At 43.2% G+C, this 12,302-nt stretch overlaps 1 long non-coding RNA gene across 1 annotated transcript in view; it reads left to right on the top strand.

The window, feature by feature from the left end:
- Positions 1–10,356, top strand: part of LOC134736578 (uncharacterized) — a 106,472-nt gene extending 96,116 nt beyond the window's left edge. Inside the window, exon 3 of the long non-coding RNA XR_010120652.1 lies at positions 10,284–10,356. This is a non-coding gene — a long non-coding RNA (uncharacterized lncRNA). The remainder of the gene's footprint in view (positions 1–10,283) is intronic.
- The last annotated feature ends 1,946 nt before the right edge of the window (positions 10,357–12,302 follow it).

Below are 12,302 nucleotides of genomic sequence, written 5' to 3'. Positions count from 1 at the left end.
CCAGGAGGCGGAGGTTGCAGTGAGCCAAGATCATGCCACTGCACTCCAGCCTGGGTGACAGAGTAAGACTCTGTCTCAGGGTTGCGGGGGGAAGAAAGAAATAATAGGAAAAAATCCCTAAGAAAGACATGAATCTTCAGATTGAAAGGGTTCAAGTGTCAAGCAAGATAAAGAAAAGCCAAAAACAAAACTAGACACAGTCTGGTGATAATGCAGCACTCTAAGGATAATGAAAAGCTTCCTACATGTTTCTGGAGAGAGGAAAACAGGTCACCTGCAACTAGCATCAAATTTGTCATCAACAATATTGGGTTCTAGAAGACGTCTAAGATATTGAAAGAGCGCCTTCCAAGTTCTCAGGGAGTTTTGATGCTATAGATGTACACCTGCGTGCATTTTCTGGGGGGGGGAAAGGTTCAAAGACATACTCCAGCAAAATAAAAAAGGAATTCACAAACAGGAAATAGTGAAATTAACTGAGGAGCACAATGTGGAAAAAAAAAATCCCAGAATGACAGTTGTCCACAGACCAGCAAAATTAGTGGTTCAATTAGAATCAAGTCAGGGAGTTACATTAAAAAATGATATCAAGAAGAAAGTGGACTCCAATCAACAAATAATGTTTATGAAAGAGAATGATCTTTGCCTCTCCATCAATAAAAAAGCCAGAGAAGCAATAAACAAAACTCCAGGAAAAACAAAAGGTTATGTAAGTTGTGGCCCAGATATGAAGCAAGCCTTTTCCCTTTTCTCTTCTTTTCTTTTCTTTTTTCTTTTTCTTTTTTTTTTTTTTTCTGAGACAGAGTCTTGCTCTGTCACCCAGGCTGGAGTGCAGTGGCACGATCTCAGCTCGCTGCAAACCCCGCCTCCCGGGTTCACGCCATTCTCCTGCCTCAGCCTCCCGAGTAGCTGGGACTACACGCGCCTGCCACCACGCCCGGCTAATTTTTTGTATTTTTAGTAGAGGCGGGGTTTCACCGTGTTAGCCAGGATGGTCTCCATCTCCTGACCTCATGATCCATCTTCTTTTCTTTTCGAGACAGGTTTTCTCTGTGTTCCCTAGGCTGGAGTGCAGTGGCACAATCTTGGCTCACTCTAGCCTTGACCTGGAGGGCTCAAGCCATCCTCCCTCCTTAGCCTCCCAAGTAGCTGATGGCATATGCCACCACGCCCCGCTAATATTTGTATTTTTTGTAGAGGCAGGGTTTCTCCATGTTGCCCAAGCTGGTCTCAAACTCCTGGGCTCAAGCGATCTGCCCGCCTCAGCCTCCCAAAGTGTTAGGATTACAGGTGTCAGCCACTGTACCCAGTCTGTTTTTCTTAATTGAGGTATAATGTACACATGGAAAAATACTCAGATTTTAAGAGTAGCATCCAACCATTTTTATCAAATAATCTAAGTAAAATATAGCATTAACATTCATTTCATCCGTTTCTTTTTTGTTTTGTAATGGGGCTACTAGAAAATTTTAAAATACATCTGTGGTTCATGTTGTATTTATTTTGAGATAGAAATACCCTCATTTAACATATACCCCTATCAAGACAAAGAATATTTCATCACCCCAGAATTTTCCTCCTGTCCTTTCCCAGTCAATCCTCCTCACCCCAAAGCAATTGCTGATCTGAAAGAGGCTAATATTGAGAAACAGATGAAGTATGATAACTGGGTGGCCATTCCACCTGGATTCTTAGAATGTCTCCTTCAAGCAGCACAAGTGCAGTGCAAAGAATTACATTTAATTCCTTATGGATCCTTTATTTTTTTTTTTTTTTTTGAGACAGAGTCTTGCTCTGTCACCCAGGCTGGAGTGCAGTGGTATGATCTGACTCACTGCAAACACCGCTTCCTGGGTTCAAGCGATTCTCCCGCCTCATCCTCCCGAGTATCTGGGATTACAGGCGCATGCCCCCATGTCCAGCTAATTTTTGTATTTTTAGTAGAGGCGGGGTTTCACTATGTTGGTCAGGCTGGTCTCGAACTCCTGACCTCAAGTGATCTGCCTGCCTCGGCCTCCCAAAGTGCTGGGATTACAGGTGTGAGCAACCGCGCCCGGCCACCCATCACAATTTTTTGTCCTAACATTATAAATAATATTTATGGGTGTATTGGTACACCCATAGGTGTCCAATACTAGGACTGTTGTGACAAATTACCACAAACATAGTGGCTTAAACTAACAACATACAATATTCTCTCACAGTTCTGGAGGCCAGAAGTCTGAAATCAATGGCTGCTCTCCCTCTGAAGTCCTGGGGAAGAATCCTTTCTTGCCTCTTCCAGCTTTTGGTGGCTCCAGACATTTTTTGGCTTGTGGCCACATCACTGTAATCTCTGCCTCTGTGGTCACACTGCTTTTTCCTCTTCTCTGTGTCTTCTCTGTGTGTCTCTTATAAGGACAGTTGTCACTGTCTGTATTCAAGCCTCACTTGGCTAATCTAGGGTAATCTCCTCATCTTGAGATTTTAAATCAATTATATCTGCAAAGATCCTTTTTCCAACTAAGGTCATATTTACAGGTTCCAGAGATTAGGTCATGGACATGTCCTTTGGGTGGCCACCATTCAGCCCACTACAATTGGTTTTTTTTTTTTTTCTTTTTCTTTTTTTGTCTGAGACAGAGTCTCATTCTGTCACCCAGGCTGGAGTATAGTGGTAGTGGTGCCATCTTGGCTCACTGCAACCTCTGCCTACTGGGTTAAAGAAATTCTCCTGCCTTGGCCTCCTGAGTAGCTGGGATTACAGGCGCGTGCCATGCCCAGCTAATTTTTGTGTTCTTAGTAGAGACGGGGTTTCACCGTTTTGGTCAGGCTGCTCTGGAACTCCTGACTTCAGGTGATCTGCCTGTTGTCACACTGCCTCTCTAAAAATTATATTTGGCAGCTGGTGCCAGGGAGAGGCAATTTCCTGATGGCCCACAGTTGTCACACTAAATTGATAACTGGTCGCAGGCACCAAGGAGAGGCAATTTCTCAGTAAATAAAAACACTTGAAATTCATCAGCAGCAGCTTCCAATAATTTATCCGGAATTGGGCGCGTGAGCTTAGGCAGGCGCATTAAGAGACAAAATGGTGGACTATGACCTTTGCGGGCATTCCACTAGAAAAGGAAAGAACGCCTCAGGTGAGCATGCGTACAACTTTTTCAACACACTGTGCATGCTCACCTCCCAAGCGCAGGGAGGGCACCGCGCATGCGGGCAGCTCGCCCTATGGGAAGGATGAAGGGAAAGGGGAACAAGACACTGGAAGTAGGCCAGCATATACAACCCTAAGTGAAAAGATCCAACGTCACACTTGACCTTCACGGTGCCCATTTGGGTGTCTTCCAAGTGCATTTTCCTTCCTTTGCTGCTCTAAAGCTTTTTAGTAAACTTCCACTGCTGCTCTGAAACTCGCCTCAGTCTCTTTTTCTGCCTTATGCCCCTCAGTCAAATCCTTTTTTCTGAGGAAGCAAGAACTAAGGTAGCTGCAGACCGATATGGATTTGCCACTGGTAACCCACATATTTGCCACCCCTAATAACATTACAAAAGGAAAAAGAAACAGATAGAATTAATTTTAATGTAATTGATAGATAAGTAGTTTTTTTTTTTTTTTGAGACAAGGTCTCTGTCCCCCAGGCTGGAGTGCAGTGGCACAATACAGCTCACTGCAGCTTCAACCTCCAAGGCTCAGGTGATCTTCTCACCCCAGCCTCTCAGGTAGCTGGGACTACAGGTGTACACCACCTTCTCCAGCTAATATTTTTGTATTGTTTTTAGAGACAGGGTTTCACTGCATTGCCCAGGCTGGTCTCAAACTCCTGGCCTCAAGTGATCTACCCATTTCGGCCTCTTAAAGTGCTGGGATTACAAGCGTGAGCCACCACGCCTGGCCTAATGTATATTTTATTTAATGAAACATCCAAAATATTACCATTTCAACATTTAACCAACATACAATTGTTAATAAGATAGTTTACCTTTTATATTGTTTTTAGCACTAAGTTTTGGCAATCTTGTGTATTACAACACAAATCAATTCAGACTGTTCATGTTTCTAGGGCCACATGTGGCTAGTGGCTACCATAGTGGACAGAGGAAATCTAGATAATGCAGAGTAATTTATTGCAGAGTATGTTTATATGCACAGGATAATTTATTATAGAGGATAGAATGTATGTATTACAAACACTGACAAAGTTAAAGTAAGGATATAGTCACAGAGGTTGGGAAATGTGGGGAGACAACAGGATGAACAAATTTTACATAGTAGGAAATGAATTAACAGAAATTTAAGTATAGAATTTAGAATTATAATGTAACCATTTGTTTCAGTCTATTGCTGCGTAACAACCTACTCAACATTTAGTGGCTTAAAGCAACAATTATTTTATTTGCTTGTGGTTCTGCTGGCCAGGAATGCAAGTCACACTTGGTTGGGGGGGTGCTGTTTCTCACGGTAGTGGGTAGTGGCTGAAGCACTGGGATAGCTGGAGACTCCAGAATGGCCCACTTGCGTGATTGGCAGTGGGTGCTATCAGCCAGCTTAAGCTCAGCTGGGATTACTGGCCAGGGACCCCTGTTCTCCTGTGAGCCTCTCTACAGGCTGCTCAGGCTTCCTCAGGGAAGGGGTTCTAAGAAGGAACCTCTCAAGAACTGAAGATAGATGTTGCAGATCTCTTAAAACCCAGCCTTGGGGCCGGGCGCGGTGGCTCACACCTGGAATCCCAGCACTTTGGGGGGCCTAGGCGGGCGGATCACATAAGGTCAGGAGTTTTAGACCAACCTGGCCAACATGGCAAAACCCTGTCTCTACTAAAAATACAAAAACTAGCCTGACGTGGTGGCACGTGCCTGTAATCCTAGCTACTCAGGAGGCTGAGGCAGGAGAATTGCTTGAACCCAGGAAGCAGAGGTTGCAGTGAGCTGAAATCGTGCCATTGCACTCCAACCTGGGTGACAGAGTGAGACTCCATCTCAAAAACAAAACAAAACCAAAAAGAACCCCAGCCTTGGAAGGTACGCATTTTCACTTTTCTTGCATTTTATTGATAGAAATAGGTCACAGGGCGAGCCAAAATTCAAGGGAAGGGAAACTAGACTCCACCTCTTAATGGAGGGAAAGCAAATTAATACTGCAAAAGAGCTCGTGGGATGGGACGTCTAGTTGCGTCCGACATTGAGAACACAATCTACCATACCACTAGAAGAAAACAGACAGATAACAGACACTCGGGGAGAAGACAGATGGGAAGGGAGCTGAGAGAGCTAGCTTGAAAATTATTTACTCTGGATACAGTCAGATGTTGATAAATCAATAAATATGAGACTGTAAAAAGTAAAGTAGAGGTTCCTCTTCAAAGACTTCCCTCCCCATATAATTAGGAATAAATAGTAACTTTTCTTAGAAGCAAAATTTATTCAAAGACCTGTGCTAACATTCTTAAATATCTGCTAGCCATAATAAAGAAATCAATGTACTTTATGTTCTTAGCTCCCACAATTTAGCCTAAATATATGCCCTGGCATGCTTATACTGGTCCAAGCATAGCCTGTTCCTCTTCCTTATTTGAAGGTGTTTTTACCTTTTTCAGCATTCCACAAGTTACTTCCTCCTTCCTTTATTCTCCTCTGCCTTTGCCTCTTTTAAAAAGTTCTAAGTTGCAGACAGGTGAGGTGGCTCACGCCTGTAATCCCAGCACTTTGGGAGGCCGAGACCGGCGGATCACAAGGTCAAGAGATCAAGACCAACCTGGCCAACATGGTGAAACCCCGTCTCTACTAAAAATACAAAAAAAATTAGCCGGGTGTGGTGGCGGGCACCTGTAGTCCCAGCTACTCGGGAGGCTGAGGCAGAATGGCGTGAACCCAGAAGGCAGAGCTTGTAGTGCACCGAGATCACGCCACTGCACTCTGGCCTGGGTGACGGCGAGACTCTGTCTCAAAAAAAAAAAGTTCTAAGTTGCTAGCCAATTGGGACAAATACAGAATGTGAGGTCCCACTCCAGCCAATGGAAACCAGACACAGCAGTAGGGTAGACACATCAGGTTATAAATGACCCTGTCTCCTTTGTTCGGTGTGCTCTCATGGCAAAACTGCTGATGAGTGTACCCTTTCTGCAGAAAGTATAAAAATGGCCTTGCTGAGGAAATTAAATTTATGTTCAAGTACTATTTCTTCATGGCACTGGGGAACAAGCATTTCAAACAAGATAGAAACATTGATTTAGTGTAATACTGATAACAGAAAAGACACAAAACAGAGTGGTAAAATCACTACCTCCGGGTGGTAGGAATGGGGTTGGGAAGATGAAGCAGGAGACTTTGATGTTGCATGTTCTACTTTGTTAAACCTAGGGAATTAGTATTAAGAAATGGTGTTCATGGGCTGAGCACAGTGGCTCACACCTGTAATTCCAGCACTTTCAGAGGCCAAGGCAGGAGGATCACCTGAGGTCATGAGTTTGGGACCAGCCTGGCCGATACAGTGAAACCCTGTCTCTACTAAAAATTCAAAAATTAGCCGGGCGTGGTGGCACACACCTGTAATCCCAGCTACTCAGGAGGCTGAGGCACGAGAATCGCTTGAACCCAGGAGGTGGAGGTTGCAGTGAGCCAAGATTGCACCATTGTACTCCTCCAGCCTGGGCGACAGAGTGAGACTCTGTCTAAAAAAAAAAAAGGAATGAGATTCATGGATTATTTTTATGATGTAAATAAACATATATTATGAAGCTAGGTAAAAATAAACCTATGAGACAAGGAGGTATGTAAGAGAGAAAGAAAGAATTTGTGGACTCTAGCAACATATAAAAAGGACTATACACCATGACCAAGCAAGATTTACTCCAGGATATGCCGTTGGTTTAACACTGAAAATCAATCAATGTAATACACCATGTTAATAGAATAAAGGACAAAACCACACGATCATCTCAATAGATGCAGAAAAAGCATTTGACAAATTCCAACAACTTTTGTGATACTCAACAAGAAGGAGTAGAAGAGAACTCCCTCAACCTAATAGAGGACCTCTACAGAAATCCCACAGCTAACATTAGACTTAACGATGAAAGACTGATTGCTTTCCCAGTAAGATCAGGAAAAAGACAAGGATGTCCGTTCTCACCACATCTATTTAACATTGTACTGGAGGTTCCAGCCAAGGCAACTGGGCAGGAAAAATAATTTAAAGGCATACAGATTGAAAAGGAAGAAGTATAACTCTGTGTTCACAGATGACTTGATCTTGTACATAGAAAATCCTAAGAAATCACATACACACATGCACAGACACAACTATGAGAGCTATAAACAAGCTCAATAAGGTTGAAGGATACAAGACCAATATATAAAAATCAACTGTATTTTTATACACTAGAAACAATCCAAAAATGAAATTAAGAAAACAATTCTATTTATAATTACATGAAAAAGAATAAAATATAAGTAAATTTAACAAAAGAAGGAATGACTTATACATTTAAAACTACAATCATTGAAATAAATAAAAGGAAGATGTCACCTGTTTTGGGATTGGGAGACTTGTTAAGATGGCAATACTATTCAAATTAATGTACAAGTTCAACACAATCTTTTTTTTTTTTTTTTTTTTTTTTTTTTTGTGAGACAGAGTCCCACTCTGTCACCCAGACTGGAGAGCAGTGGCACAATCTCGGTTCACTGCGACCTCCACCTCCTAGGTTCAAGCAATTCTCCTGCCTCAGCCTCCTAAGTAGCTGAGATTACAGGCATATGCCACCATGCCTGGCTAATTTTTGTATTTTTAGTAGAGATGGAGTTTTGCCATGTTGGCCAGGCTGGTCTTGAACTCCTGGCCTCAGGTGATCACCCGCCTCGGCCTACTAAAGTGCTGGGATTACAGGCATGAGACACCATGCCCAGCCTCAACACGATCTCTGTCAAAATTCCAGCTGCCTGTTTTGCAGAAATTGACAAGCTGATCCTAAAATGCATATGGAAATGCGTGGGACCCGGAATAGGCAAAATAATATTGAGAAGAACAAAGTTAGAGGATTCACAGTTTCTGATTCAAGACTAAGTGGTACTGGGACAAGGATAGACATATAAACCAAGAGAAAAAAACTGAGAGTCTAGAACTAAACCCACATATTTATGGGCAATTGACTTTTGACAAGGTGCCAAGCCCATTCAATGAGGAAAAGACATATCTTTTCAACAAATGGTGCTGAGACAACTGGATATCCACATCCAAAAAAAAAAAAAGAAGTTTAATCCCCTACATCACGCCATATACAAAAATTAAGTCAAAAAGGATCAAAACCTACATGTAAGATCTAAAATTATAAAACTCATAGAAAAAAACATAGAAGTAAATTATTGTGAACTTGTGTTAGGCAAGGATTTCTTAAATATGACAAAAAACACAAGTAACGAAAGAGAAAACAGATAAGCTGGACTTTATCAAAACTAAAAACTTTTGTACTTCAAAGGACACTACCAAAAAAAGTGAAAAGACAACCCACAGAATGGGAGAAAATACTTGCAAATGAGATGTCTAATAAAGGCCTGATATCAGAATATATAAAGAACTCTTATAATTTAAGAAAAAAAAGACAACTGAATTTAAGAAAGGGCAAAGGATTTAAATAGATATTTCTACAAAAAGGTATACAAGTGGCCAATAAGTACACAAAAAGATATTCAACATTATCAATCACTGGAGAAATGCATGTCAAAATTACAATGAGATAGAACTTCATATCCACTAGTATGGCTAAAACCAAAAACACAGACAATGAAAAGGGTTAGTGGGGACGTGGAGAAATTGGAACTCTCATATATTGCTGGTGGGAATATAAAATGGCAAAACCATGTTGTAAAACAGTGTGACAGTTCCTCAAAAGATTAAGGATAAAATTACCATATGACCTAGCAAATCCACTCCTATGCATATGCCCAGGAGAAATAAAAACATGTATCTGCACAAAAGCTTGCATACAAGTGTTCATTACAGCACTGTTCATGATAGCCAAAAGGTGAAAACAACCCAAATGTCCATCAACAAGTAACAAAAGATAAAACAGACAAGTTTGACAAGTTGAACTTTATCAAAACTAAAAACTTTTGTACTTCAAAGGACACTACCAAAAAAACTAAAAAGACAACCCACCTAATAGGAGAAGACATTTGGAAATCACATATCTGTAATAAACAAAGTGGTATATCCATACAATGGAATACTATTCAGCAATAAAAAGGAATAAAGTGCTAACGAATGCTACAACATGGGTGAGCCTTGAAAACATTACACTAAGTGAAAGAAGCCAGTCACAAACACCACATATCCTTTGATTTCACTTACATGAAATGTCCAGAATAAGAAATATGTACAGTCAGAAAGTAGATTTGTGGTTTCCAGGGGCTGGGTGGAAGGGAAATGGGGAGCAACTGCTCATGGGAACAGAGTTTCTTTTTAGGGTGATGGAAAGTTTCTCGAATCAGATAGTAGTGATTGTTGCACAACTCTGTGACTATACTAAAAGCTATTGAATTGTATACTTTAATATGATGAATGTTATGGTATGTAAAAAAGGAAGGAAGAGATGAGAGAAAGGAAGAGTACAAATGCATATAAAACTTGGAGGAGGAAGAGAAAGAAATTAAGGAATTACTAAACCTTTTTTTTTTTTTTGGAGACAGAGTCTTGATCTGTTGTCCAGGCTGGAGTACAGTGGTGTGATCTTGACTCACTGCAACCTCCGTGTTACCGGTTCAAGGGATTCTCCTGCCTCAGCCTCCCAAGTAGCTGCGGCTACAGGCGTACACCACCACGCCCAGCTATTTTTTTTTTTTTTTTTTGTAGTTTTAGTAGAGATGGGGTTTCACCATGTTAGCCAGGCTGGTTTTGAACTCCTGACCTCAAGTGATCTGCCCACCTTGGCCTCCCAAAGTGCTGGGTGGCTTGAGCCACCGCACCTGGCCAAAACCTTTATTTTCTCAATGAAGCAGACATTCACTCCACAGCCCTTATCTACTATATGCAGAACACTCAATAAATGCCTCTTGGCCCAGCTGAGGCTCAGTAGCTGATCATTCACTAAGAAGGCAAAGGGCTCTGCTGACTCAGAAGGGATACCGGGTTCAGGATTTTAAATGGGGGAAGTTTCCATTGAGCCTTCTAAGTGCAGGGAGCCTCCTGACCTCAAGTGATCCGCCGATCTCGGCCCCCCATAGAGTGTTTAGGCATCCCGGGCCACCATCTGTGGCCCAAAAGGTTTTTTGAGGGACAAGAATCCTTTTCTTGGCTTCTGCAGTCAGTCTCCTTGCCAGTGACAACATCAGGACAGCAGTGGAAAAAGACACACTTTCAGTTCCTGGGTAAAGTGTCTTCACCGTCTTGGCAAGTAAGTGCTTTTGTTATTTTCCCTCTAAGTGATTCATTCTCCTGGAGGCAACTCCTTGGGCACTTCCTGGACACCCACTCACCTGGAAACACTGAGGTCGCTCCTGTCCAAAAGGAGTGCTTCCTGTGGCTGCCTGCAGAAAAGACAGGCTCAGTGTAGGCAGAAATGGCGCCTTTCAGAAATACCGCATGATCTCACTCACATGAGGAATTTAAACCAGCGGAACACAGAGACAGGAGAGAGTGGAATGGTGGTCACCAGGGGCTGGCGTCGGGGTGGAGGGTGGAGGTGTTGGTCAAAGGATACAGAATTAGACAGCAAGACTTAGTTCAAGGGCTCTATTGAACAATCTGATGACTATAATTAATGCATTGTACACAATACTTGAAAACGCTAGGAGAGTAGATTTTAAGCATTCCCACAACAAATAAGTAAGTCCATGAGGCAGTACATATGTTAACTATCTTGACTAAGCCATTCTGCCAGGTATACATATTTCAAAACATCATGTTGTATACCACAAATGCATACAATTTTTATTTGTCAATTTAAAAAATAAAAAGAAATGACTGCCTTCTCTCTCCTTGCCTCCCCTTACGGAATCCCTTCACTGCCTGAGGGACCTGTCTTGGTGCCTGAGTGAGCAGGGAGGAACACAGGTGTGTCTCGGAGGCTGGAGAACCCAGCCAGGACGACGCCCAGTTTGGAACTGTACCGAAGCTGAGCCCTGCCTTGCACGGCTGAAGCTTAGCCACAGAGGCGGAACTTCCCTGGCCTTTCCTGGAAGCGGAAGCCGTGAAATGGCCAAAGCACAAGACAGGGTGGTGCAGTTTTGTTCCCGCGCGATCACCGTTGGCCACGCGCCTCGGTCTCTATCTGTAAAAGAGGTCCCCATCTCCGGTGTTTGATGCTGGAGAGGAAAATGTGCGGCCTCCGCCCAACCTTGAGTTTCCTGCTCCACCGCGCCCTCTCGTGGTTAACTGGACTCACGGCTTTCTCGCCCCCAACCCCAGCCGCGTAAATTACAGTTCTCAATCTTGGCTGAGCGTGGGAATCACCCGGGGACCCGCAAAACACCGATGCCTGGGTCCCGGACTCTATCCGCGCCTCCTCCCACGAGAGATTCTGACTTAATTGGCCTGATGCAATCTGGGCGTCCCCTGGTGATTACAATGTGCAGTCAAGGCTGGGAAACACTGACCCACCTCTGCTCTGCCAGGGGTCCTGCGTCTGGCTGACGACGTTTCTCCTGTCAGAGCCCACCAGACTCTTCTTTCTGGATATAAAGGATCCTTTTGAAAGTCAAAACACCTCAATGACGGCATCACACCCTCAAGCATCCACCCTCTACTCCTGAAATACTCATGATTAATATGTGCTTTTAATTTCCATTGCTGGAGAAAATGTTTCTGAAAAATTGCAGTTACATAAATAGGTAAGGCATATTATTTGTATTATCTGCTGACAACGTCCTTGATGTGTGCATGTGTGTGTTGCGTATGCAAAGAGCTTCCTCACTATAATTTCAGGAGCTTCTCAGGGCCTTGGGTCAGAGATCTGCTAGCCGTGCCAGGGCACTCTGGCCCTAATGTTAAAAATAGACCGTGGCTTTAGCCACTCCTGTCAGTATCTGGTCTCACTGCCCAGTGCTCCATTCATCAGGAGAAATTCCAGAGCTGCTGCCCAGCCAGTCAGCCAGGCCCAACTGAAATTCCCAGGGGGCCTGTGAGGGGGTCACATGTACTCTTAGCTTCTAGGCTAGACCTCAGGACTCCTAGCAGAAGGATATCCACTGTGGCCCTGCAACCTCGTCAATCGTTTGATTCACAGCCTCTCAGTGACACTGGCACTCAATGAGATGGGCTCCTTTCATGACACAGTCACCACCATCATCGCAATCTCCAGCATTTTTGAGTTCCTGCTATGTGT

This window comes from Symphalangus syndactylus, chromosome 5, assembly GCF_028878055.3.
Source record: "Symphalangus syndactylus isolate Jambi chromosome 5, NHGRI_mSymSyn1-v2.1_pri, whole genome shotgun sequence".
NCBI lineage: Eukaryota > Metazoa > Chordata > Mammalia > Primates > Hylobatidae > Symphalangus > Symphalangus syndactylus.
This window is presented reverse-complemented; position numbering and strand designations above follow the sequence as displayed.